At 58.9% G+C, this 27,960-nt stretch overlaps 1 long non-coding RNA gene across 1 annotated transcript; it reads left to right on the top strand.

The window, feature by feature from the left end:
* Positions 1–6,104: 6,104 nt before the first annotated feature.
* Positions 6,105–8,960, top strand: LOC135410712 (uncharacterized). Its single transcript, XR_010428833.1, has 2 exons — positions 6,105–7,430; positions 8,754–8,960. It is a non-coding gene; the product is annotated as an uncharacterized LOC135410712 (long non-coding RNA).
* The last annotated feature ends 19,000 nt before the right edge of the window (positions 8,961–27,960 follow it).

The raw sequence follows: 27,960 nt of genomic DNA, 5'->3' as shown, positions 1-27,960 counted from the left end.
ACAGCTGGAGACGCGCCTGCAGCTGTGCAGATTAATGTAGTTTCTTTTAGGAAACGAAGGGGAAGTGTTCCTGGTGTGAGTCTAAATACCGAGTCTACTCTGCTTTTTCAATCAGGTGACGAAGCTTATGGAAAAAAAGACCAAAGGCCTCGAGGTGAGTACATTCTACCGAGTTCTGCTTTTCTGGGATCGGTTTGGGAAAATCACGTGAAATTCTAAAAAGCTTCTCTCCGTGTTTTCTAGTTGTTTTTTCAGCCTTGGTCTAAGTTTCCTGTAGAAAAGGGCATAGAATTATTAGAACAGACAAACTAGACTTTCTCGGGAGAGATGGAAGAAAAGTCTGCTGATTGCAGTTCTGCTTTTCTTGTCTTCCCTTCGACTGTCATTTTCTCTCCCCTGCTGTTCAAATAGGCAGCAATTAATTGCTCTGCTGAAGAGTTTGCTGTACTAAGTGTCTGTCAAATGGATGCCTTCAACTCAAGATAGCACCTGCTCCTTAGTTACAAAAAGTTCCTCACAGGAAATTTCCAGGCGTGCCCATAAATCTCCTCGCTGTTTGTTTGGGAGAACAGGGTTTTCTCGTCTGTCACAGAATAGTCGTGGCATTTGCTATGGAATGCTGGTGGCAATCTAATCAGAAGAGGACCCCGTGCTTCACTAATTTTGCCTTTTTGTTGTTGGGGGTGACTTCTTCCCAGGGATGTTCTTCTTGATCCCCCGGGGCAAACGGAGGTGTCGGCGTCAGGAGCCATCCTAACTGAGGCCCCGGTAGGTCAGTGCTTTTTGTGTGACTGGACGGTGAAGCTGTCTGTGGGAATGACCTGGCTAGTGCTCAGTGTAGTCCTAATTAAGGTGTCTTTTACTCCGTGTTCCCAGGCTCCCTGTTTCCCTTCGGTCGCCGTGGGTGTGCCGGACGCCTCTGGCAGGACTAACCCTGTGGCTTTTATGTCCAACGTGCTGTGCTGCGTGTGCCTGCAGGTCAGAAAAGCTGGGAGTGCAGTCCCTCTGCTTTGATTGCTGTGTCTCTTGGGTAGTGATTTTGGAAGCGGCGCCCGCGCAGGGCGAGGCGTTGGCCGGGCCGGCGCCTGAGGCGCTCGGGGCCGCCGGGCAGGGCAGTGCCCGGCTGGTGGGTGCCTCGCAGAGAGAAGAGCCTGGCCCTGGGAAGGCAGGAGCCTGGGCTCAAGCTGCTCTGGACCGCTGTGGGGATGGGTTTGAAGTTTTGGGATCGCTTGTTTCTGTCCCTACCTTCCCACTGAAAACAATAACTTAAGAAGTTCTCCTCTGGACTGGTCCAGAGAAATTGTGGAGTCTCCATCCCTGGAGATGCTTAAAACACTTTTGCTCAGGCAAAGTTGTGAGCAACCTCTTCTGCCTAATCCCGCTTTTTGAGCAGGAGAGACTGGACTAGATGATCTCCAGAGGTATTGTCCAACCCCCACCATTCTGTCCTTCTCTAAAGGGGCTTGGCACTGCCCTTTTGAACTGTAATCTGTTGATGACCTGTGTTGAGGTCACACTGCAGCTTGTTACACTGCAGCTTGTCACACTGAATGGCAGCCTGAATAATTTAATATTGAACTGTGATTAATCACAAGATGAAAGCTCAGATAGGCTGGTAAGAGGCAGTGTTCTTTGCTGCAGCATTTCCCACCTGAGGTAATTTTCCTTGTTCTGAAAGTGTCAAGTACAGTTGGGCAATGTACTACATAGGAAGAAGGGAAAGAATCTCCAAAGCAAATAAATGAACAAAAAAACCCTTTAGATTTGCTTGTGCAAGAAGAAGATTGTTATTCCACTCAGCCAGGTTTTGAGAGGACAAATTAATTGTTTCTCTGACAACAGTATACACTGGAGGCTGTTAATGATCCCATAGTCTGTGCTAAAGGTTTTAGCTGATTGTGTTTGTCATCAGCTTTTACTAAAGAAAAAGCAAGCCTTCTCGGCTGTGTGGATATTACAGGAACGAAATGATTCCATTCATGTAGATAATGATAACAGAGCCAAACCAAAACTATTGTGAGTGTCCTATGTGGAACAATATACAGAATTTCAAAAGGGATTGTAGTGGTCCCATATACAGAACTAACATACTTCCTGTTCCTTATTTGCTGATCAGGTCATGTTTATCTGCCTGTCAGGACTGTTGGAGCACTGGATGGAGAGCAGGTCATATGAAGAGGATTACGGAGTAAAAGGCAGCTTGTACTGAAGTGCAGGGAAAGTATAAATATTGATATATATTGGCACAGCGCCTGGCCTTAATGCTTAAAATCCTTTGGAGAGCTGTCTGCATATTTACTGTATTAATGATCAAATGCAAGGCTGTGTTGGGAAAGGTCTTCCATTTGGAAGTCAGTAGTTGAGACTGTCTTGCCTATGAAAAAGAGGGAGAATTTTCGTTAGAGGATGTAGGATTCTGGCTGGTAATAGTCTTAATTCAAGGTATTTTTAGAGAATTGATTTAATACAAGCAGAACAAATGGCCAGAAGTGTAATGAGAGACAAGTTGAAATTAGAAAGTAGATGTGCATTTTGAATGTATTGTCATAGCAACTGATTAAATTCTCCCTCTCTTGCTGTTCTGGGGACCTTTTAAATGTGCTTTGGCTAAATAAAAAGTATTAGACTATTTCAGAGCCAAAAGGTCAGTTCTTGTTGTCTCTTTTGCACTTTAATTCTAGTACACTGATACTTGCTAACCACTTATAACCCTAGATGCAGAATGAGAACTCGGGTTATTAACAGTAAAGAAGTAAACAGCAGAAAGACTTGACCTTTCTTTTGAATTGCCCTACAGTGTTACAAAGTACCAAACAAACCTCCTTCCCCAAAGAAACACCCCCCAAAATACCCCAACAACTCACCAAACACAAAATCACCGACAGCCAAAAAGCAGAAGTAACAAACATGAACAGCAAGTGGAGGAAGAGTTTGAAAGCGGGCTGGACAGAAGCAGAAGTGTTACTGCCCACTCTTAGGCCACTGTGCTGATTAAATGGGTGTTGTTAGGTTTAGATTAGTAGTTCGTCGTTGTTGGGTTTTTCGGTGGTGTTGATTTTTTTTGTTGTCGTTGTGGGGGATTGTTTGTTTGTTTGTTTTTATTTTGGTTTTTTTTCTGTATTAAAAATCTGGCTCAGTTACTCTCTAGTTCTGGTGTGTTCTCTTTTCCAGGTGGTTGGTGTTTCTGCAGTGTTTGGCACAGGACTGGGGGAGATTTTTACCCAGCTTTCTAAAGCTGTAGATGAATAGGAGAGGTAAGGGGATAACTTCTGGTCCGCGACCCAGTGACCACTTCCTGAAGGTCCTGATTCATGAGTCTGCTCCTTTGATTTGAAGGAGTGTACAGTTGCCATAGCCAAGGTAGCTTAGGGTGTCCAGTATCAGCATAAAAAGCAGCAGTAAAAAGGAACTATTCAGGGATGATTTTTTGTGCTGTTCCGTGAAAAAGTAAAAGCTATCTGTGCCAGCAAGTCTGTGAAGTAATTTTTTTCTTGTAGTTCCATACCAAGTTTTGAATTGTTGCTGTTTTAATGAAGTATGTTCATTGATTTTGCATCCATTGGTTTCAGAATCCAAATCGGGGGAAAAAAGTACTGTCTTTCTGAAATGTCTCTCAAACATGAAAGCCTAGAGAAAACTTTTTTTTGTGAGTAAAAAGAAGCCTCCAGGATGATCCTTATGCAATCCAAATCATGTGTTTTTCAGACTGAATGCACTCCCTTTATTCACCTTTTCAGAGAGTATCGGCCAGAATACGAGCGCCTGAGAAAAACACTGGTAAGTGTTTTTAGCTGTTTTACACCTGAACAGTGTATCTTGGGTCGCTTTTAGGCACACAATTGCCTTTATGTTGAGAGGGTCTAACATTTCATTTACTAGTCGTACTCACTGTGGGAAAACTCCTGTCCTGAGGGAGTCCACCATTTGCCTTTTTTTTCCTAGATGTGGTGGAGCATATCTTTACAAAACTAAAGATTTTGTAAAACAGATGTTGCTCACTGGTTTAGTGCTAATACTTGAGCTAATTGTGTGAAAATGATTGGGAAATAAGATTGTGTCTTCCATTCAGATGGACAGAGAGTTCTTAAAAATAAATTTCCAAAGGGATTTGTTGAGACTATCCCTGTATCTTCCTGCACCAGTGAAGAGTACTAGTTTGACTTAGTAAGAAAGACTGAATCGCAGTGCCAAAATCAGTAGCTCTGCTCACCTTGAGTTCTGGCTGTCCAAAGGACAGTTCTCTGCAGGCACAGCTACACAGAGTTTGGCTTCCCGGCGCTGCTGAAAACGTCCTAGAATCCCACCTGACTGGAGGTTGCTTTCCACGCTTAGTCAGAAGTTCTGTGTAACCTGAGTTGAAATGTAAGACCTGCGTAGTGACTTCTGCTCTCTGACTGGGGGACAGGCTGCTGGGTTTGGGTGAGGTTTCTCTTCTCCTGATGTTTTAAATGTTCTCAGAATCCACATGTAAATCTTTGTCTACGGGAGAAAGCTCAAAATAAACAAAAGAGAGAGCAGCTGGAACACTTGTGGAAGGACATGGGCAGCGTGTGTGTGCAGGGCAGCACACTGGCAGGTACCTCCCCAGGAAGATAAAGTTTACTGCAGAAGTTTTCTGAAGAGTTTGCCTTGTGAAGTAGTACAGTGCTTCTTTGTCCTCACAGCAGAAATGTGAAAGCAGCTCCATGTTAGAGGAGCAGGGCTTTAGTTCCTGTGGGATTGGTCACACTTAGCTCTTCCTGTGTCAGTCACAGGTTTGGAAGAAACCCCGCTGTGTAGCTAAAGCAGTGGACCTACTAGAAATAATGAAATACTTTAGAAAAGGCGAAACAGTCAGATCAGAATATGAGAAAGCTCTGCTGTTGGCTGCACTGTTCCTTAGATGAGGCGAGTAGGTGCTGATGGAGTCTGTCCTGTGTCTGGGATCCACAAGCAGCTTTCTGTCCCCTTAGAGCAGGTGTTCATTGCTGGGTTTCTGTGCAGATAGAAACCTTACCTTTAGCAAGCTGGTTTGTGTACAGCCGTTTCTGTTCCCTTCAAGGACCTGATGCTTCTGCAATGGGTCCCTCTGAGCTAATACTAACACGAGGAACTCTCGATGAAGAGCAAGAAGAGAGGGAGAGTGATGCTGATGGCATTGACCATGAAGGTAAGGGAATGAGGTCTAAAAGCTGCCTCTCAAGAAATCCCCTCTATATTTCATGACCTGGATGGACTGTAAGGAGAGCCTAGAAAACAAGCAAACATTCAGTCACCTGACGTGTCAGAATCTGTAGCAGAAGCTCAGCTGCAATGGTCAGTGCAGGGATATCACTCTGTAACCTTTGTGAAAGTTCATTTGTAAATTTTCTATTCAAGTAATTAATAGGTGTATAACACACATAAACCAGAGAACTCGTTAGGCTTGGGGCATGCAGTGACCTCTGAACCTGATTGATGCACAGATGTGTCCATCATCTTTTTGGCCTTAACAGTTTCTGCCCCTGGCTCTCTTCCCTTTTCCTGTGACTGTGGTCTTGGAGCAATCTTCTAAGTTGTTACAGTGTGATTTTTCTCTTCTATAGCTCACAGACTTAATCTTCATTCTTTCCCTGTTCCACTGATGGGTAGGATCACTTATTTCCTTTGCCCTGTAATGTAGCTGAAGATGGAATAGACTGTCGATGTTGCTTTGGCTATCCTGATTCTAGCTTTTTTTCAGAAACACAAGTAGAACAAGTACCGAAATAGTGCTGAACTTCAGCAGCAGCGGGGACTGCGCAGGAGAAGGAGGGTGGGCAGCGGGCCTGGGGCAGGCAGGGGGATGGGGGTGGGGGCGGGCACTTAAAGATTTCGGCCAGGGAGCTGATCTCAGCCAGCACCCAGTCGGGGCAGTCTAAGTCGCCTTCGCGATCCGGAACCGCCCCGTGTGCCGGTGGGGGGCTCCCCGAGGGGCTCTGCAGGGGCCTTGGGGCCGGGACCCCGGGCGTGCAGCCCGACCAAGGGGCGGGGCAGGGGACGGGGTCCCGGGAGCGGGACCCAGGACGGCCACGGACCCGTGGGAAGGGCCCCTCCGACACGGCCCTAGTCCCTCCTCCTGACCACCCGAGCACCTCCCGCCACCCCGCAGGCTCCAAGCCCCGCCAATCCGGGCCCGAGGCAGCGTCTGGCCCGCCAATCCCGGGCCGCCTTTCTCGGCACCGTCCAATCACAGCCCGCCTTTTCAATCCGGCAGCGGTCTCGCAAGCTCAGACGCGGCGCGGCCCCTCCGCGCGGCACCGTCCCCCCGTTCCCCTCAGGCGCTGCTGGGACCACGGAAGGGCGGTGGGAGCTCCGCGGTCACGTCCCCTCCGGGAGCTCTCCCAGGAGAAGGAGAGGGAGGCGGGGAGCGGGCGGGAGGGGCTCCGGGAGCGGGGCCTGCGGGACCAGCGGGGTTCTCGGGAACGGGCGGGCGGGGATTGGCTGGGCTGGCACGGGGGGGCGGGGCCGTGCGGGCCGCGGGCTATAAATAGCGGGGGAGGGGGGGCGGGGGGGGCAGTTCGGCGGCGGAGGTGGAAGCGGCGCTGGAGCGGCGGGAGCCGGGGCGAGATCGGCGGTGAGCTGGGGCGGGACTCCCGCGGCTGCCGGTCCCGACGTGCAGGTCCGATCCCGGCCCGCCACTCCCAGCCCGCTTTTCTCCGCTCCGTCCAATCGTAGCCCGCCCTTTCAATGGGGCCGCGGTCCCGTAAGCTCTGCCCGCTCAGCCGCGGAGCGGCGCCGCCCCCCTTCCCCACGTTCCCCTCAGGCGCTGTAGGTGCCGGCGCCTTTGCTTCCGGAGCCGCACCTGCGCTGCCGCAGCCCCCGACAGGCCCTGTTGGGACCAGGGAGGGCGGGTGGCACAGCTCCGCGCTCACGTCCCGTCTGGGAGTTCTTCCGGGAGGCGGGGAGGGGGCGGGAGCGGCGGCGGCCCTTTCAACGGGGCCGCGGTCGAGCAAGCTCTGCCCGCTCAGCCGCGGCGCGGAGCCGCCCCCCTCTCCACCTCGTCCCCCGCGTTCCCCTCAGGCGCCGGTCTCGGCGCCTTTGCTTCGGGATCCGGCGGAGCCGCGCCTGCGCTGCCGCGGTGCCCGCAGGCGCTGTTGGGAGGGCGGGTGGGAGGTCCGCGGTCCCGTCCCGTCCCGGAGTTCTCCTGGGAGAAGGGGAGGGAGGCGGGGAGCGGGCGGAAGCGGAGCAGCCCCTGGGAGCGGGTCCTGAGGGGACAGCGGGGTTCTTGGGGACGGGCAGGGCGAGAACGGGCAGGCGGGGATTGGCGGGGCCGGACGCTGCCGGACGCTGGGATTGGCTGGGCTGGCACGAGGGGGGCGGGGCTGTGCGGGCCGCGGGCTATAAACGGCGTGGGCGGGGGGCGCTGGGGGCAGTTCGGCGGCGGAGGTGGAAGCGGCGCTGGAGCGGCGGGAGCCGGGGCGAGATCGGCGGTGAGCTGGGGCGGGACTCCCGCGGCTGCCGGTCCCGACGTGCAGGTCCGATCCCGGCCCGCCACTCCCAGCCCGCTTTTCTCCGCTCCGTCCAATCGTAGCCCGCCCTTTCAATGGGGCCGCGGTCCCGTAAGCTCTGCCCGCTCAGCCGCGGCGCGGCGCCGCCCCCCTTCCCCACGTTCCCCTCAGGCGCTGTAGGTGCCGGCGCCTTTGCTTCCGGAGCCGCACCTGCGCTGCCGCAGCCCCCGACAGGCCCTGTTGGGACCAGGGAGGGCGGGTGGCACAGCTCCGCGCTCACGTCCCGTCTGGGAGTTCTTCGGAGAGGCGGGGAGGGGGCGGGAGCGGCGGCGGCCCTTTCAACGGGGCCGCGGTCGAGCAAGCTCTGCCCGCTCAGCCGCGGCGCGGAGCCGCCCCCCTCTCCACCTCGTCCCCCGCGTTCCCCTCAGGCGCCGGTCTCGGCGCCTTTGCTTCGGGATCCGGCGGAGCCGCGCCTGCGCTGCCGCGGTGCCCGCAGGCGCTGTTGGGAGGGCGGGTGGGAGGTCCGCGGTCCCGTCCCGTCCCGGAGTTCTCCTGGGAGAAGGGGAGGGAGGCGGGGAGCGGGCGGAAGCGGAGCAGCCCCTGGGAGCGGGGCCTGAGGGGACAGCGGGGTTCTTGGGGACGGGCAGGCGGGGATTGGCGGACGCTGCCGGACGCTGGGATTGGCTGGGCTGGCACGAGGGGGGCGGGGCCGTGCGGGCCGCGGGCTATAAACGGCGTGGGCGGGGGGCGCTGGGGGCAGTTCGGCGGCGGGGCTGGGGGCGGCGCTGGAGCGGCGGGAGCCGGCCCGGGATTGGCGCGGCCGCTGGGCCGAGGAGCGGCGGTGAGCCAGGGTGGGACCCTCGCGGCTGCCGCTCCAGGGAGCGGTGGGGAGTCATGGGGCAGCACCCCCTCGGCTGCCGATCCAGGGGGAGCCGGGGTCGGTCCCCCACAGCTGCCGAGGCAGGGCGGTGGGCAGGCGGTGTCCCGGGCAGCTGTGCCGGCCAGCTGTGCCGGCCAGCTTTGGTCAGTGCTCAGTGGGGGAGCAGCCCATGCTCAGGGGTGCTCCCCCGAACCAGAAGGACTAGGATGCAGCCTCTCAGTGGGGCTGGTACTGAAAGTATTGTTACAAAGAAAAGTAATAAAAGATGTTTCATTCTATTATAATTTTATTTTACTTTTATTTTCATCTTTGACTACTTGATTGTTTATTCTATTGTTTTGTTGCTGTTCCCGTTGGGATGGGTGGGACAGCTCCTAGAGATATTTAAGTGAACGACAAAGACTGATTTGTGACCTTGTCAACAGCCCGGGGCTGCAGAGATACCCAGGAGCGGATTTAGGCAGAGGCAGCAGAAAGCTGAGAACCTGGAGCTCAGGCAGCAGAGCTGGTGGAGACATAAAGACGGTAGGACTGTGGGCAGAACAAGAGTGGGGCTGGATTAGGGAGCATGGACCTGGCATAAGTACTGCAGGGATGGAGCTGGGATAAAAATAGTCAGGCCTGGCCTGGAATGTGGGCTTGAGAACTGGGGTGGAAAACTCAGACCTTAAACAAAAGAAAGATGCTAGGATTGGAACGTGCAGCAGCTTTACCGGGAGCTGACAGCAGAGCTGGCAGAGAAATAAAGGTTGTGGGTCTGGGTATGGGATAGGGAGATTGGTGCTCGGAAAGGGACTGTGGAGCAGGGATAGGGACTGTGGCACTGCAGCAGAAATCACTGTAGGATTGAGACAGGGACTGGCACCGTCGCTGAAACATCTGTGTGTCTGTGAAATAGGGATTGATGGGCGGGAACGTGGACGGGGGGAAGAGCTGAAATCAGTCTAGGGCAGGGATCTGGACTTTGGAGTTGGGATCAGGTTTGTGGGGCTAGAGGAGTACCTGGGGGACTGGGACTGGGAGTGTGAGGTGGGAGCTGGAAAGTCGCAGAGCTGGAGCCAAGCTGAACATCCTGCAGTGAGAACCTGGAGCAGCTTCCCATGGTGGTGCTGGCAAGATACAGAGCTACTGCTGAGAGAGCAGAGCTGGCAGTGCAATAAAGCTTGTGGGTCTCAAGCTGAAATCACTGAGGGGCTGGAGTAGGGACAGGGTTTGGGCTTGGGACTGTAATACTTGGGGCAGTAATCAGAGCAATCACTGTGAGATAGGGCCTGTGGCACCGTCGCTGCAATGGCTGTGTGTGTGATATAGGGATTGATGGGTGGGAATGTGGATTGGGTGGGAGAGCTGAAATCAGTCTAGGGCTGGGCTTGTGTCTTTGGAATTGGGATAGGAATTCTGGGGCTGGAGGAGCACCTGGGGGACTGGGACTGGGAGTGTGAGGGTGGAGCTGGAAAGTGGCAGAGCTGGAGCCAAGCTGAAGATCCTGCAGTGAGAACCTGGAGCAGCTTCCCGAGGCGGCGCTGGCAAGATGCAGAGCTACTGCTGAGAGAGCAGAGCTGGCAGTGCAATAAAGCTTGTGGGTCTCGAGCTGAAATCACTGAGGGACTGGGGTAGGGACAGGGTTTGGGCTTGGGACTGTAACACTTGGGCAGGAATCCGTGTGAGGAGGAGATAGGGCCTGTGGCACCGTCGCTGAAATCTCTGTGTGGCTGTGGAATTGGGATTATAATTGGGAATGTGGACTGAGAGGCTGGGGGTGAAATCAGCATAATGCTAGGATTGCATCTGTGGAGCTGGGAGAGTGTCTGGAGCTCAGATAGGGCCTGTGGCACCGTCGCTGAAATCTCTATGCAGCTGGAAATGGGATTGTAAATTGGGAATGTGGACTGGGCGGGAGAGCTGAAATCAGTCTAGTGCTGGGCTTGTGTCTTTGGTATTGGGATAGGAATTTTGGGGCTGGAGGAGCACCTGGAGGACTGGGATTGGGAGGGTGGAGCTGGAAAGTGGCAGAGCTGGAGCCAAGATGAAGATCCTGCAGTGAGAACCTGGAGCAGCTTCCTGTGGCGGCGCTGGCAAGATGCAGAGCTACTGCTGAGAGAGCAGAGCTGGCAGTGCAATAAAGCTTGTGGGTCTCGAGCTGAAATCACTGAGGGGCTAGGGTAGGGATGGGCTCTGGGCTGGGGACAGTAACACTTGGGCAGTAATCAAAGCAATCACTGTGAGATAGGGCCTGTGGCACCGTCGCTAAAATCCCTATGTGGTTGGAATTGGGATTGTAAATTGGGAATGCGGACTGGGAGGCTGGGCCTGAAGTCAGTATAGTTTTAGGATTGCATCTCTGGAGCTGGGAGAGTGTCTGGAGCTCGGATAGTGACTGGCACCGTTACTTAAAAACCTATGCGACTGTGGACTATTGATTGATGGGCAGGAACATGGACTGGGCGAGGAGAGGTTAAATTAGTCTAGTGCTGGGTTTGTGAGTTTTGAATTGGGCTAGGGTTTGTGGGGCTGGAGGAGTAATTGGGGGACTGGGAATGGGAGTGTGAGGGTGGAGCTGGAAAGTCACAGAGATGGAGCCAAGATGAAGATCCTGCAAGATTTGGAGCTGCTGCTGAGAGAGCAGAGCTGGCAGTGCAATAAAGCTTGTGGGTCTCAAGCTAAAATCACTGAGGGGCTGGGATAGAGCTGGGGGCTAGAATATGGACTGGATACTTTGGTCAGGGACTGTTGGTTTTGAGTAGAAATTACTGTGGGATTGGGATTGTATTTTTGTGCGCACTGGGGAGTCTAGTAATTTTATTGCAAGCCATTGGAGGGAACTGGGAGTACTGGGTAGAGTCAGCTGTTCTATGGGGAAGGCCCAGGTGTTAACAATGAGGGGGAGGAGGGGCCAGGGCTTGGGCTGAGGCCCCTTGGCTATTGTTCGGAGTCAGGAGCTGTAGCAGAACTTCTTAGAACATGACTCAGGTGAGTCTGTTTCAATTTCACCTTTTCAGTCCCTTCCCACTGTCCCCAGTCCCTCCCCACTGTCCCCAGTCCCTCCTGAGTCCTTCCCAGTTTCTCCCAAGTACCCCAAACCCCATCCCAGTGCAGTCAGTCCCCTCCCTGTTCCTTCCCCAGTGCCTCCACTTCTTCCCAATTGCTCCCACTACACCCCAGTCCCATCCCAGTCCATCCCTAGTACCCTCAGTCCAACCAAGCTCCCTGTGCAGTTCCCTCCAGAACCTCCCCAGTGCTCCAAGTCCTTCCCAAGTTGTTTCAAACCCATTGCAGTCCCTCCCCAGTGCCTTCAGTCCCATCCTAGTTCCCTCCCCAGTGATCCCACTTGCTCCCAAGTGCCCCCAGTGCAGCCCAGTCCCAACCCAGTGCCCCTGGTACCTCCCCAGTGCCCACAGTGCAATCCTAGTTCTCTCAGTCCCATCCAAGTACCTCCAGTCCTTCCCCACTGCAACCCAGTGCTCCCAGTCCCTCCCAAGTGCATTAAAGAGCCATCATCAGTGGCCCCAGTCCCTCCCCAGTCCCATCCAAGTCCCTCCTAAATGATTCCTAGTCCCTCCCCAGTGCTTACAATCAAATCCCAGTCTCACCCCAGTCCCTTCCCAGTACATCTGCGCCCCATCCCAGTGGTCCCAGTCCCTCCCCAGAGATTCTCAGGCCCATCCCAGGCATGCTCTCCAGTCCCCTCCCCAGTCCTCTCACAGTCCCCTTGCAGTCCCTTCCCAGTCCTATCCCAGTCCCTGCAGTCCCTTTCCCAGTGCTCCCAGTCCCATCCCAGTTCCCTTTCCAGTGACCTCAGTCCCATTCCTGTGCCCACCCAGCGCATCTCAGTCCCATCCCAGTGCCTGTAGTCCCACTGACCCCAATCCTTCCCCAATGACCCCTGTCCCATCCCACTTTCCCTAGTCCCTCCCCTGAGAAATCCCAGTTGCAGTCCAGTGCCCCCAGTGCCAGCCCAGTTCTCCCCAGTCCATCTCCAGTGCCCTCAGTCCCATCCCAGTCCCTCCCTACTACCCCCAATCCCTCTCCAGTGCCCATAGTCGCACCCAGTGCCCCTAGTCGCACCCAGTGAATCCAACTCCCTTGAAGTGTCCTCAGTCCCATCCCAGTCCCTCCCGACTGCCTCCAGTCCCTCCCCAGTGCGTTGTACTCCTTTTCCCTGTGCATCCCATTCCCATCCCAGTCACTTCGCAGTCCCTCCCTGCTCCCTCCCCAGTTCCCCCAGTCCTGGCCCAGTGCCACCTGTCCTCCCAGTCCCACCCCAGTGTCCCCACTCCCATCCCAGTCTCTCCCCACTTCCCCCACTGCAACCCACCACCTCCTTTCCCTCCCAAGTGTCCTCCTGCAGTGCAACCCAGTCCTTCCCCAGTTTGCCTAGTCCCATCCCAGTCCCTCCTAAGTGATTCCCAGTCCCTTCCCAGTACAACTGAGGGCACTGAAGAGGCCCTGGGGGCACTTGGGGGAACTGGGCTGGGACGGGGATTCCCTGGGGAGGGACTGGAGGCACTGGGATACGACTGAGAGGCACTGGGGAGGCACTAGGACACACTGGGCCACCACTGGGATAGGACTGGAATCACCGGGGAGGGAATTGGGATGGGACTGGGGGCAGTGGGAAGGGACTGGGATGGGACTGGGCAAACTGGGGAAGGACTGGGTTGCACTGCAGGAGGACACTTGGGAAGGAATGGGTGCACTGGCTTGCACTGAGAGAAGTGGGAAGGGACTGGGACGAGAATGGGGGCACTGGGGTGGGACAGGGAGCATCTCCAGTGCCCTCAGTCCCATCCCAGTCCCTCCCTACTACCCCTAGTCCCTCTCCAGTGCCCCTAGTCTCAGCCCAGTGCCCCTAGTCGCACCCAGGGCATCCAACCCCCTTGAAATGTCCCCAGTCCCATCCCAGTTCCTCCCCACTGCCCCCAGTCCCTCCCCAGTGCGTTGTGCTCCTTTTCCCTGTGCATCCCATTCCCATCCCAGTCACTTCGCAGTCCCTCCCTGCTCCCTCCCCAGTTGCCCCAGTCCTAGCCCAGTGCCACCAGTGCTCCCAGTCCCACCGCAGTACCCCCACTCTCATCCCAGTCCCCTCCCACTTCTCTCAGTGCAAGCCAGCGCACCCATTCCTTCCCAAGTGTCCTCCTGCAGTGCAACTCAGTCCTTCCCCAGTTTGCCCAGTCCCATCCCAGTCCTTTCCCACTGCCCCCAGTCCCATCCCAATTCCCTCCCCGGTGATCCCAGTCCCATTCCAGTGGTGCCCCAGTGTGTCCTAGTGCCTCCCCAGTGCCTCTCAGTCCTATCCCAGTGCCTCCAGTCCCTCCCCAGAGAATCCCAGTCCCAGCCCACTTCCCCCAAGTGCCCCCAGGGCCTCTCCAGTGCCCTCAGTCCCGGCCCAGTCCCTCCCCAGTGCATCTCACTCCTATCCCAGTGCCCCCAGTCCCATGGTCCCCAGTCCCTCCCCAATGACCCCCAGTCCCATCCCAGTGCTCCCAGTCCCCCCCCCGCCCCCCAAAAATCTCAGTCCCACCCCAGGGTCCCCACTCGCAGCCCAAATCCCCCCAGTCCCTCTCCAGTGTCCCCTGTCCCATCCCCATCCCTCCCCACTGCCCCCAGTCCCTCCCAGTGCATGCCAGTCCTTTTCCCCGATGCATCCCACTCCCTCCCTAGAACATCCAAGTCCCATCCCAGGTCCCTCCCCAGTGCCCCTGACCCATCCCCAGCCCTCCCGTGACCTCAGTCCCTCCCCAGGGCATCCCGGTTCTTTCCCCCTGTGCATCCCAGTCCCATCTCAGGCCCACTCCCCAGTCCTGTCACAGTCCTCTTGCAGTCCCTCCCCAGTCCAATCCCAGTCCCTGCAGTGGCTTTCCCGTTGCTCCCAGTCCCTCCCCAGTGCATTCCGCTCCTTCCTCCCATGCATCCCATTCCCATCCCAGTACCATCCCAGTTCCCTTCCCAGCCCCCTCGCAGTCCCTCCCTGCTCCCTCCCAGTTCCCCCAGTCCTAGCCCAGTGCCACCTGTCCTCCCAGTCCCACCCCAGTGCCCCCACTCTCATCCCAGTCTCTCCCCACTTCCCCCACTGCAACCCACCACCTCCTTTCCCTCCCAAGTGTGCTCTCGCAGCGCAACCCAGTCCTTCCCCAGTTTGCCTAGTCCCATCCCAGTCCCTCCTAAGTGATTCCCAGTCCCTTCCTAGTATAACTGCATCCCATCCCAGTGACAGCAGTCCCATCCCAGTGGTCCCAGTCCCTCCCCAGAGATTCTCAGGCCCATCCCAGGCACGCTCTCCAGTCCCCTCCACAGTCCTCTCACAGTCCCCTTGCAGTCCCTTCCCAGTCCTATCCCAGTCCCTGCAGTCCCTTTCCCAGTGCTCCCAGTCCCATCCCAGTTCCCTCCCCAGTGACCTCAGTCCCATTCCTGTGCCCACCCAGCGCATCTCAGTCCCATCCCAGTGCCTGTAGTCCAACTGACCCCAATCCTTCCCCAATGACCCCTGTCCCATCCCACTTTCCCTAGTCCCTCCCCTGAGAAATCCCAGTTGCAGTCCAGTGCCCCCAGTGCCAGCCCAGTTCTCCCCAGTCCATCTCCAGTGCCCTCAGTCCCATCCCAGTCCCTCGCTACTACCCCCAATCCCTCTCCAGTGCCCATAGTCGCACCCAATGCCCCTAGTCGCACCCAGTGCATCCAACTCCCTTGAAGTGTCCCCAGTCCCATCCCAGTCCCTCCCCAGTGCGTTGTGCTCCTTTTCCCTGTGCATCCCATTCCCATCACAGTCACTTCGCAGTCCCTCCCTGCTCCCTCCCGAGTTGCCCCAGTCCTAGCCCAGTGCCACCAGTGCTCCCAGTCCAACCCCAGTGCCCCCACTCTCATCCCAGTCCCTTCCCACTTCTCTCAGTGCAAGCCAGTGCACCCATTCCTTCCCAAGTATCTTCCTGCAGTGCAACCCAGTCCTTCCCCAGTTCGCCCTGTCCCATCCCAGTCCCTTCCTACTGCACCCAGTCCCATCCCAGTCCCTCCCCAGTCCCTTCCCAGTACAAATGCATCCCTTCCCAGTGACAGCAGTCCCATCCCAGTGGTCCCAGTCCCTCCTCAGAGATTCTCAGGCCCATCCCAGGCACGCTCTCCAGTCCCCTCCCCAGTCCTCTCACAGTCCCCTTGCAGTCCCTTCCCAGTCCTATCCCAGTCCCTGCAGTCCCTTTCCCAGTGCTCCCAGTCCCATCCCAGTTCCCTCCCCAGTGACCTCAGTCCCATTCCTGTGCCCACCCAGCGCATCTCAGTCCCATCCCAGTGCCTGTAGTCCCACTGACCCCAATCCTTCCCCAATGACCCCTGTCCCATCCCACTTTCCCTAGTCCCTCCCCTGAGAAATCCCAGTTGCAGTCCAGTGCCCCCAGTGCCAGCCCAGTTCTCCCCAGTCCATCTCCAGTGCCCTCAGTCCCATCCCAGTCCCTCCCTACTACCCCCAATCCCTCTCCAGTGCCCATAGTCGCACCCAGTGCCCCTAGTCGCACCCAGTGAATCCAACTCCCTTGAAGTGTCCTCAGTCCCATCCCAGTCCCTCCCGACTGCCTCCAGTCCCTCCCCAGTGCGTTGTACTCCTTTTCCCTGTGCATCCCATTCCCATCCCAGTCACTTCGCAGTCCCTCCCTGCTCTCTCCCCAGTTCCCCCAGTCCTGGCCCAGTGCCACCTGTCCTCCCAGTCCCACCCCAGTGTCCCCACTCCCATCCCAGTCTCTCCCCACTTCCCCCACTGCAACCCACCACCTCCTTTCCCTCCCAAGTGTCCTCCTGCAGTGCAACCCAGTCCTTCCCCAGTTTGCCTAGTCCCATCCCAGTCCCTCCTAAGTGATTCCCAGTCCCTTCCCAGTACAACTGAGGGCACTGAAGAGGCCCTGGGGGCACTTGGGGGAACTGGGCTGGGACGGGGATTCCCTGGGGAGGGACTGGAGGCACTGGGATACGACTGAGAGGCACTGGGGAGGCACTAGGACACACTGGGCCACCACTGGGATAGGACTGGAATCACCGGGGAGGGAATTGGGATGGGACTGGGGGCAGTGGGAAGGGACTGGGATGGGACTGGGCAAACTGGGGAAGGACTGGGTTGCACTGCAGGAGGACACTTGGGAAGGAATGGGTGCACTGGCTTGCACTGAGAGAAGTGGGAAGGGACTGGGACGAGAATGGGGGCACTGGGGTGGGACAGGGAGCATCTCCAGTGCCCTCAGTCCCATCCCAGTCCCTCCCTACTACCCCTAGTCCCTCTCCAGTGCCCCTAGTCTCAGCCCAGTGCCCCTAGTCGCACCCAGGGCATCCAACCCCCTTGAAATGTCCCCAGTCCCATCCCAGTTCCTCCCCACTGCCCCCAGTCCCTCCCCAGTGCGTTGTGCTCCTTTTCCCTGTGCATCCCATTCCCATCCCAGTCACTTCGCAGTCCCTCCCTGCTCCCTCCCCAGTTGCCCCAGTCCTAGCCCAGTGCCACCAGTGCTCCCAGTCCCACCGCAGTACCCCCACTCTCATCCCAGTCCCCTCCCACTTCTCTCAGTGCAAGCCAGCGCACCCATTCCTTCCCAAGTGTCCTCCTGCAGTGCAACCCAGTCCTTCCCCAGTTTGCCCAGTCCCATCCCAGTCCTTTCCCACTGCCCCCAGTCCCATCCCAATTCCCTCCCCGGTGATCCCAGTCCCATTCCAGTGGTGCCCCAGTGTGTCCTAGTGCCTCCCCAGTGCCTCTCAGTCCTATCCCAGTGCCTCCAGTCCCTCCCCAGAGAATCCCAGTCCCAGCCCACTTCCCCCAAGTGCCCCCAGGGCCTCTCCAGTGCCCTCAGTCCCGGCCCAGTCCCTCCCCAGTGCATCTCACTCCTATCCCAGTGCCCCCAGTCCCATGGTCCCCAGTCCCTCCCCAATGACCCCCAGTCCCATCCCAGTGCTCCCAGTCCCCCCCCCGCCCCCCAAAAATCTCAGTCCCACCCCAGGGTCCCCACTCGCAGCCCAAATCCCCCCAGTCCCTCTCCAGTGTCCCCTGTCCCATCCCCATCCCTCCCCACTGCCCCCAGTCCCTCCCAGTGCATGCCAGTCCTTTTCCCCGATGCATCCCACTCCCTCCCTAGAACATCCAAGTCCCATCCCAGGTCCCTCCCCAGTGCCCCTGACCCATCCCCAGCCCTCCCGTGACCTCAGTCCCTCCCCAGGGCATCCCGGTTCTTTCCCCCTGTGCATCCCAGTCCCATCTCAGGCCCACTCCCCAGTCCTGTCACAGTCCTCTTGCAGTCCCTCCCCAGTCCAATCCCAGTCCCTGCAGTGGCTTTCCCGTTGCTCCCAGTCCCTCCCCAGTGCATTCCGCTCCTTCCTCCCATGCATCCCATTCCCATCCCAGTACCATCCCAGTTCCCTTCCCAGCCCCCTCGCAGTCCCTCCCTGCTCCCTCCCCAGTTCCCCCAGTCCTAGCCCAGTGCCACCTGTCCTCCCAGTCCCACCCCAGTGCCCCCACTCTCATCCCAGTCTCTCCCTACTTCCCCCACTGCAACCCACCACCTCCTTTCCCTCCCAAGTGTGCTCTCGCAGTGCAACCCAGTCCTTCCCCAGTTTGCCTAGTCCCATCCCAGTCCCTCCTAAGTGATTCCCAGTCCCTTCCTAGTATAACTGCATCCCATCCCAGTGACAGCAGTCCCATCCCAGTGGTCCCAGTCCCTCCCCAGAGATTCTCAGGCCCATCCCAGGCACGCTCTCCAGTCCCCTCCACAGTCCTCTCACAGTCCCCTTGCAGTCCCTTCCCAGTCCTATCCCAGTCCCTGCAGTCCCTTTCCCAGTGCTCCCAGTCCCATCCCAGTTCCCTCCCCAGTGACCTCAGTCCCATTCCTGTGCCCACCCAGCGCATCTCAGTCCCATCCCAGTGCCTGTAGTCCAACTGACCCCAATCCTTCCCCAATGACCCCTGTCCCATCCCACTTTCCCTAGTCCCTCCCCTGAGAAATCCCAGTTGCAGTCCAGTGCCCCCAGTGCCAGCCCAGTTCTCCCCAGTCCATCTCCAGTGCCCTCAGTCCCATCCCAGTCCCTCCCTACTACCCCCAATCCCTCTCCAGTGCCCATAGTCGCACCCAGTGCCCCTAGTCGCACCCAGTGCATCCAACTCCCTTGAAGTGTCCCCAGTCCCATCCCAGTCCCTCCCCAGTGCGTTGTGCTCCTTTTCCCTGTGCATCCCATTCCCATCACAGTCACTTCGCAGTCCCTCCCTGCTCCCTCCCGAGTTGCCCCAGTCCTAGCCCAGTGCCACCAGTGCTCCCAGTCCAACCCCAGTGCCCCCACTCTCATCCCAGTCCCTTCCCACTTCTCTCAGTGCAAGCCAGTGCACCCATTCCTTCCCAAGTATCTTCCTGCAGTGCAACCCAGTCCTTCCCCAGTTCGCCCTGTCCCATCCCAGTCCCTTCCTACTGCACCCAGTCCCATCCCAGTCCCTCCCCAGTCCCTTCCCAGTACAAATGCATCCCTTCCCAGTGACAGCAGTCCCATCCCAGTGGTCCCAGTCCCTCCTCAGAGATTCTCAGGCCCATCCCAGGCACGCTCTCCAGTCCCCTCCCCAGTCCTCTCACAGTCCCCTTGCAGTCCCTTCCCAGTCCTATCCCAGTCCCTGCAGTCCCTTTCCCAGTGCTCCCAGTCCCATCCCAGTTCCCTCCCCAGTGACCTCAGTCCCATTCCTGTGCCCACCCAGCGCATCTCAGTCCCATCCCAGTGCCTGTAGTCCCACTGACCCCAATCCTTCCCCAATGACCCCTGTCCCATCCCACTTTCCCTAGTCCCTCCCCTGAGAAATCCCAGTTGCAGTCCAGTGCCCCCAGTGCCAGCCCAGTTCTCCCCAGTCCATCTCCAGTGCCCTCAGTCCCATCCCAGTCCCTCCCTACTACCCCCAATCCCTCTCCAGTGCCCATAGTCGCACCCAGTGCCCCTAGTCGCACCCAGTGCATCCAACTCCCTTGAAGTGTCCTCAGTCCCATCCCAGTCCCTCCCGACTGCCTCCAGTCCCTCCCCAGTGCGTTGTACTCCTTTTCCCTGTGCATCCCATTCCCATCCCAGTCACTTCGCAGTCCCTCCCTGCTCCCTCCCCAGTTCCCCCAGTCCTGGCCCAGTGCCACCTGTCCTCCCAGTCCCACCCCAGTGTCCCCACTCCCATCCCAGTCTCTCCCCACTTCCCCCACTGCAACCCACCACCTCCTTTCCCTCCCAAGTGTCCTCCTGCAGTGCAACCCAGTCCTTCCCCAGTTTGCCTAGTCCCATCCCAGTCCCTCCTAAGTGATTCCCAGTCCCTTCCCAGTACAACTGAGGGCACTGAAGAGGCCCTGGGGGCACTTGGGGGAACTGGGCTGGGACTGGGATTCCCTGGGGAGGGACTGGAGGCACTGGGATACGACTGAGAGGCACTGGGGAGGCACTAGGACACACTGGGCCACCACTGGGATAGGACTGGAATCACCGGGGAGGGAATTGGGATGGGACTGGGGGCAGTGGGAAGGGACTGGGATGGGACTGGGCAAACTGGGGAAGGACTGGGTTGCACTGCAGGAGGACACTTGGGAAGGAATGGGTGCACTGGCTTGCACTGAGAGAAGTGGGAAGGGACTGGGACGAGAATGGGGGCACTGGGGTGGGACAGGGAGCATCTCCAGTGCCCTCAGTCCCATCCCAGTCCCTCCCTACTACCCCTAGTCCCTCTCCAGTGCCCCTAGTCTCAGCCCAGTGCCCCTAGTCGCACCCAGGGCATCCAACCCCCTTGAAATGTCCCCAGTCCCATCCCAGTTCCTCCCCACTGCCCCCAGTCCCTCCCCAGTGCGTTGTGCTCCTTTTCCCTGTGCATCCCATTCCCATCCCAGTCACTTCGCAGTCCCTCCCTGCTCCCTCCCCAGTTGCCCCAGTCCTAGCCCAGTGCCACCAGTGCTCCCAGTCCCACCGCAGTACCCCCACTCTCATCCCAGTCCCCTCCCACTTCTCTCAGTGCAAGCCAGCGCACCCATTCCTTCCCAAGTGTCCTCCTGCAGTGCAACCCAGTCCTTCCCCAGTTTGCCCAGTCCCATCCCAGTCCTTTCCCACTGCCCCCAGTCCCATCCCAATTCCCTCCCCGGTGATCCCAGTCCCATTCCAGTGGTGCCCCAGTGTGTCCTAGTGCCTCCCCAGTGCCTCTCAGTCCTATCCCAGTGCCTCCAGTCCCTCCCCAGAGAATCCCAGTCCCAGCCCACTTCCCCCAAGTGCCCCCAGGGCCTCTCCAGTGCCCTCAGTCCCGGCCCAGTCCCTCCCCAGTGCATCTCACTCCTATCCCAGTGCCCCCAGTCCCATGGTCCCCAGTCCCTCCCCAATGACCCCCAGTCCCATCCCAGTGCTCCCAGTCCCCCCCCCGCCCCCCAAAAATCTCAGTCCCACCCCAGGGTCCCCACTCGCAGCCCAAATCCCCCCAGTCCCTCTCCAGTGTCCCCTGTCCCATCCCCATCCCTCCCCACTGCCCCCAGTCCCTCCCAGTGCATGCCAGTCCTTTTCCCCGATGCATCCCACTCCCTCCCTAGAACATCCAAGTCCCATCCCAGGTCCCTCCCCAGTGCCCCTGACCCATCCCCAGCCCTCCCGTGACCTCAGTCCCTCCCCAGGGCATCCCGGTTCTTTCCCCCTGTGCATCCCAGTCCCATCTCAGGCCCACTCCCCAGTCCTGTCACAGTCCTCTTGCAGTCCCTCCCCAGTCCAATCCCAGTCCCTGCAGTGGCTTTCCCGTTGCTCCCAGTCCCTCCCCAGTGCATTCCGCTCCTTCCTCCCATGCATCCCATTCCCATCCCAGTACCATCCCAGTTCCCTTCCCAGCCCCCTCGCAGTCCCTCCCTGCTCCCTCCCCAGTTCCCCCAGTCCTAGCCCAGTGCCACCTGTCCTCCCAGTCCCACCCCAGTGCCCCCACTCTCATCCCAGTCTCTCCCTACTTCCCCCACTGCAACCCACCACCTCCTTTCCCTCCCAAGTGTGCTCTCGCAGTGCAACCCAGTCCTTCCCCAGTTTGCCTAGTCCCATCCCAGTCCCTCCTAAGTGATTCCCAGTCCCTTCCTAGTATAACTGCATCCCATCCCAGTGACAGCAGTCCCATCCCAGTGGTCCCAGTCCCTCCCCAGAGATTCTCAGGCCCATCCCAGGCACGCTCTCCAGTCCCCTCCACAGTCCTCTCACAGTCCCCTTGCAGTCCCTTCCCAGTCCTATCCCAGTCCCTGCAGTCCCTTTCCCAGTGCTCCCAGTCCCATCCCAGTTCCCTCCCCAGTGACCTCAGTCCCATTCCTGTGCCCACCCAGCGCATCTCAGTCCCATCCCAGTGCCTGTAGTCCAACTGACCCCAATCCTTCCCCAATGACCCCTGTCCCATCCCACTTTCCCTAGTCCCTCCCCTGAGAAATCCCAGTTGCAGTCCAGTGCCCCCAGTGCCAGCCCAGTTCTCCCCAGTCCATCTCCAGTGCCCTCAGTCCCATCCCAGTCCCTCCCTACTACCCCCAATCCCTCTCCAGTGCCCATAGTCGCACCCAGTGCCCCTAGTCGCACCCAGTGCATCCAACTCCCTTGAAGTGTCCCCAGTCCCATCCCAGTCCCTCCCCAGTGCGTTGTGCTCCTTTTCCCTGTGCATCCCATTCCCATCACAGTCACTTCGCAGTCCCTCCCTGCTCCCTCCCGAGTTGCCCCAGTCCTAGCCCAGTGCCACCAGTGCTCCCAGTCCAACCCCAGTGCCCCCACTCTCATCCCAGTCCCTTCCCACTTCTCTCAGTGCAAGCCAGTGCACCCATTCCTTCCCAAGTATCTTCCTGCAGTGCAACCCAGTCCTTCCCCAGTTCGCCCTGTCCCATCCCAGTCCCTTCCTACTGCACCCAGTCCCATCCCAGTCCCTCCCCAGTCCCTTCCCAGTACAAATGCATCCCTTCCCAGTGACAGCAGTCCCATCCCAGTGGTCCCAGTCCCTCCTCAGAGATTCTCAGGCCCATCCCAGGCACGCTCTCCAGTCCCCTCCCCAGTCCTCTCACAGTCCCCTTGCAGTCCCTTCCCAGTCCTATCCCAGTCCCTGCAGTCCCTTTCCCAGTGCTCCCAGTCCCATCCCAGTTCCCTCCCCAGTGACCTCAGTCCCATTCCTGTGCCCACCCAGCGCATCTCAGTCCCATCCCAGTGCCTGTAGTCCCACTGACCCCAATCCTTCCCCAATGACCCCTGTCCCATCCCACTTTCCCTAGTCCCTCCCCTGAGAAATCCCAGTTGCAGTCCAGTGCCCCCAGTGCCAGCCCAGTTCTCCCCAGTCCATCTCCAGTGCCCTCAGTCCCATCCCAGTCCCTCCCTACTACCCCCAATCCCTCTCCAGTGCCCATAGTCGCACCCAGTGCCCCTAGTCGCACCCAGTGCATCCAACTCCCTTGAAGTGTCCTCAGTCCCATCCCAGTCCCTCCCGACTGCCTCCAGTCCCTCCCCAGTGCGTTGTACTCCTTTTCCCTGTGCATCCCATTCCCATCCCAGTCACTTCGCAGTCCCTCCCTGCTCCCTCCCCAGTTCCCCCAGTCCTGGCCCAGTGCCACCTGTCCTCCCAGTCCCACCCCAGTGTCCCCACTCCCATCCCAGTCTCTCCCCACTTCCCCCACTGCAACCCACCACCTCCTTTCCCTCCCAAGTGTCCTCCTGCAGTGCAACCCAGTCCTTCCCCAGTTTGCCTAGTCCCATCCCAGTCCCTCCTAAGTGATTCCCAGTCCCTTCCCAGTACAACTGAGGGCACTGAAGAGGCCCTGGGGGCACTTGGGGGAACTGGGCTGGGACTGGGATTCCCTGGGGAGGGACTGGAGGCACTGGGATACGACTGAGAGGCACTGGGGAGGCACTAGGACACACTGGGCCACCACTGGGATAGGACTGGAATCACCGGGGAGGGAATTGGGATGGGACTGGGGGCAGTGGGAAGGGACTGGGATGGGACTGGGCAAACTGGGGAAGGACTGGGTTGCACTGCAGGAGGACACTTGGGAAGGAATGGGTGCACTGGCTTGCACTGAGAGAAGTGGGAAGGGACTGGGACGAGAATGGGGGCACTGGGGTGGGACAGGGAGCATCTCCAGTGCCCTCAGTCCCATCCCAGTCCCTCCCTACTACCCCTAGTCCCTCTCCAGTGCCCCTAGTCTCAGCCCAGTGCCCCTAGTCGCACCCAGGGCATCCAACCCCCTTGAAATGTCCCCAGTCCCATCCCAGTTCCTCCCCACTGCCCCCAGTCCCTCCCCAGTGCGTTGTGCTCCTTTTCCCTGTGCATCCCATTCCCATCCCAGTCACTTCGCAGTCCCTCCCTGCTCCCTCCCCAGTTGCCCCAGTCCTAGCCCAGTGCCACCAGTGCTCCCAGTCCCACCGCAGTACCCCCACTCTCATCCCAGTCCCCTCCCACTTCTCTCAGTGCAAGCCAGCGCACCCATTCCTTCCCAAGTGTCCTCCTGCAGTGCAACCCAGTCCTTCCCCAGTTTGCCCAGTCCCATCCCAGTCCTTTCCCACTGCCCCCAGTCCCATCCCAATTCCCTCCCCGGTGATCCCAGTCCCATTCCAGTGGTGCCCCAGTGTGTCCTAGTGCCTCCCCAGTGCCTCTCAGTCCTATCCCAGTGCCTCCAGTCCCTCCCCAGAGAATCCCAGTCCCAGCCCACTTCCCCCAAGTGCCCCCAGGGCCTCTCCAGTGCCCTCAGTCCCGGCCCAGTCCCTCCCCAGTGCATCTCACTCCTATCCCAGTGCCCCCAGTCCCATGGTCCCCAGTCCCTCCCCAATGACCCCCAGTCCCATCCCAGTGCTCCCAGTCCCCCCCCCGCCCCCCAAAAATCTCAGTCCCACCCCAGGGTCCCCACTCGCAGCCCAAATCCCCCCAGTCCCTCTCCAGTGTCCCCTGTCCCATCCCCATCCCTCCCCACTGCCCCCAGTCCCTCCCAGTGCATGCCAGTCCTTTTCCCCGATGCATCCCACTCCCTCCCTAGAACATCCAAGTCCCATCCCAGGTCCCTCCCCAGTGCCCCTGACCCATCCCCAGCCCTCCCGTGACCTCAGTCCCTCCCCAGGGCATCCCGGTTCTTTCCCCCTGTGCATCCCAGTCCCATCTCAGGCCCACTCCCCAGTCCTGTCACAGTCCTCTTGCAGTCCCTCCCCAGTCCAATCCCAGTCCCTGCAGTGGCTTTCCCGTTGCTCCCAGTCCCTCCCCAGTGCATTCCGCTCCTTCCTCCCATGCATCCCATTCCCATCCCAGTACCATCCCAGTTCCCTTCCCAGCCCCCTCGCAGTCCCTCCCTGCTCCCTCCCCAGTTCCCCCAGTCCTAGCCCAGTGCCACCTGTCCTCCCAGTCCCACCCCAGTGCCCCCACTCTCATCCCAGTCTCTCCCTACTTCCCCCACTGCAACCCACCACCTCCTTTCCCTCCCAAGTGTGCTCTCGCAGTGCAACCCAGTCCTTCCCCAGTTTGCCTAGTCCCATCCCAGTCCCTCCTAAGTGATTCCCAGTCCCTTCCTAGTATAACTGCATCCCATCCCAGTGACAGCAGTCCCATCCCAGTGGTCCCAGTCCCTCCCCAGAGATTCTCAGGCCCATCCCAGGCACGCTCTCCAGTCCCCTCCACAGTCCTCTCACAGTCCCCTTGCAGTCCCTTCCCAGTCCTATCCCAGTCCCTGCAGTCCCTTTCCCAGTGCTCCCAGTCCCATCCCAGTTCCCTCCCCAGTGACCTCAGTCCCATTCCTGTGCCCACCCAGCGCATCTCAGTCCCATCCCAGTGCCTGTAGTCCAACTGACCCCAATCCTTCCCCAATGACCCCTGTCCCATCCCACTTTCCCTAGTCCCTCCCCTGAGAAATCCCAGTTGCAGTCCAGTGCCCCCAGTGCCAGCCCAGTTCTCCCCAGTCCATCTCCAGTGCCCTCAGTCCCATCCCAGTCCCTCCCTACTACCCCCAATCCCTCTCCAGTGCCCATAGTCGCACCCAGTGCCCCTAGTCGCACCCAGTGCATCCAACTCCCTTGAAGTGTCCCCAGTCCCATCCCAGTCCCTCCCCAGTGCGTTGTGCTCCTTTTCCCTGTGCATCCCATTCCCATCACAGTCACTTCGCAGTCCCTCCCTGCTCCCTCCCGAGTTGCCCCAGTCCTAGCCCAGTGCCACCAGTGCTCCCAGTCCAACCCCAGTGCCCCCACTCTCATCCCAGTCCCTTCCCACTTCTCTCAGTGCAAGCCAGTGCACCCATTCCTTCCCAAGTATCTTCCTGCAGTGCAACCCAGTCCTTCCCCAGTTCGCCCTGTCCCATCCCAGTCCCTTCCTACTGCACCCAGTCCCATCCCAGTCCCTCCCCAGTCCCTTCCCAGTACAAATGCATCCCTTCCCAGTGACAGCAGTCCCATCCCAGTGGTCCCAGTCCCTCCTCAGAGATTCTCAGGCCCATCCCAGGCACGCTCTCCAGTCCCCTCCCCAGTCCTCTCACAGTCCCCTTGCAGTCCCTTCCCAGTCCTATCCCAGTCCCTGCAGTCCCTTTCCCAGTGCTCCCAGTCCCATCCCAGTTCCCTCCCCAGTGACCTCAGTCCCATTCCTGTGCCCACCCAGCGCATCTCAGTCCCATCCCAGTGCCTGTAGTCCCACTGACCCCAATCCTTCCCCAATGACCCCTGTCCCATCCCACTTTCCCTAGTCCCTCCCCTGAGAAATCCCAGTTGCAGTCCAGTGCCCCCAGTGCCAGCCCAGTTCTCCCCAGTCCATCTCCAGTGCCCTCAGTCCCATCCCAGTCCCTCCCTACTACCCCCAATCCCTCTCCAGTGCCCATAGTCGCACCCAGTGCCCCTAGTCGCACCCAGTGCATCCAACTCCCTTGAAGTGTCCTCAGTCCCATCCCAGTCCCTCCCGACTGCCTCCAGTCCCTCCCCAGTGCGTTGTACTCCTTTTCCCTGTGCATCCCATTCCCATCCCAGTCACTTCGCAGTCCCTCCCTGCTCCCTCCCCAGTTCCCCCAGTCCTGGCCCAGTGCCACCTGTCCTCCCAGTCCCACCCCAGTGTCCCCACTCCCATCCCAGTCTCTCCCCACTTCCCCCACTGCAACCCACCACCTCCTTTCCCTCCAAGTGTCCTCCTGCAGTGCAACCCAGTCCTTCCCCAGTTTGCCTAGTCCCATCCCAGTCCCTCCTAAGTGATTCCCAGTCCCTTCCCAGTACAACTGAGGGCACTGAAGAGGCCCTGGGGCACTTGGGGGAACTGGGCTGGGACTGGGATTCCCTGGGGAGGGACTGGAGGCACTGGGATACGACTGAGAGGCACTGGGGAGGCACTAGGACACACTGGGCCACCACTGGGATAGGACTGGAATCACCGGGAGGGAATTGGGATGGGACTGGGGGCAGTGGGAAGGGACTGGGATGGGACTGGGCAAACTGGGGAAGGACTGGGTTGCACTGCAGGAGGACACTTGGGAAGGAATGGGTGCACTGGCTTGCACTGAGAGAAGTGGGAAGGGACTGGGACGAGAATGGGGGCACTGGGGTGGGACAGGGAGCATCTCCAGTGCCCTCAGTCCCATCCCAGTCCCTCCCTACTACCCCTAGTCCCTCTCCAGTGCCCCTAGTCTCAGCCCAGTGCCCCTAGTCGCACCCAGGGCATCCAACCCCCTTGAAATGTCCCCAGTCCCATCCCAGTTCCTCCCCACTGCCCCCAGTCCCTCCCCAGTGCGTTGTGCTCCTTTTCCCTGTGCATCCCATTCCCATCCCAGTCACTTCGCAGTCCCTCCCTGCTCCCTCCCCAGTTGCCCCAGTCCTAGCCCAGTGCCACCAGTGCTCCCAGTCCCACCGCAGAACCCCCACTCTCATCCCAGTCCCCTCCCACTTCTCTCAGTGCAAGCCAGCGCACCCATTCCTTCCCAAGTGTCCTCCTGCAGTGCAACCCAGTCCTTCCCCAGTTTGCCCAGTCCCATCCCAGTCCTTTCCCACTGCCCCCAGTCCCATCCCAATTCCCTCCCCGGTGATCCCAGTCCCATTCCAGTGGTGCCCCAGTGTGTCCTAGTGCCTCCCCAGTGCCTCTCAGTCCTATCCCAGTGCCTCCAGTCCCTCCCCAGAGAATCCCAGTCCCAGCCCACTTCCCCCAAGTGCCCCCAGGGCCTCTCCAGTGCCCTCAGTCCCGGCCCAGTCCCTCCCCAGTGCATCTCACTCCTATCCCAGTGCCCCCAGTCCCATGGTCCCCAGTCCCTCCCCAATGACCCCCAGTCCCATCCCAGTGCTCCCAGTCCCCCCCCCGCCCCCAAAAATCTCAGTCCCACCCCAGGGTCCCCACTCGCAGCCCAAATCCCCCCAGTCCCTCTCCAGTGTCCCCTGTCCCATCCCCATCCCTCCCCACTGCCCCCAGTCCCTCCCAGTGCATGCCAGTCCTTTTCCCCGATGCATCCCACTCCCTCCCTAGAACATCCAAGTCCCATCCCAGGTCCCTCCCCAGTGCCCCTGACCCATCCCCAGCCCTCCCGTGACCTCAGTCCCTCCCCAGGGCATCCCGGTTCTTTCCCCTGTGCATCCCAGTCCCATCTCAGGCCCACTCCCCAGTCCTGTCACAGTCCTCTTGCAGTCCCTCCCCAGTCCAATCCCAGTCCCTGCAGTGGCTTTCCCGTTGCTCCCAGTCCCTCCCAGTGC

This window comes from Pseudopipra pipra, chromosome 3, assembly GCF_036250125.1.
Source record: "Pseudopipra pipra isolate bDixPip1 chromosome 3, bDixPip1.hap1, whole genome shotgun sequence".
Lineage (NCBI taxonomy): Eukaryota > Metazoa > Chordata > Aves > Passeriformes > Pipridae > Pseudopipra > Pseudopipra pipra.
This window is presented reverse-complemented; position numbering and strand designations above follow the sequence as displayed.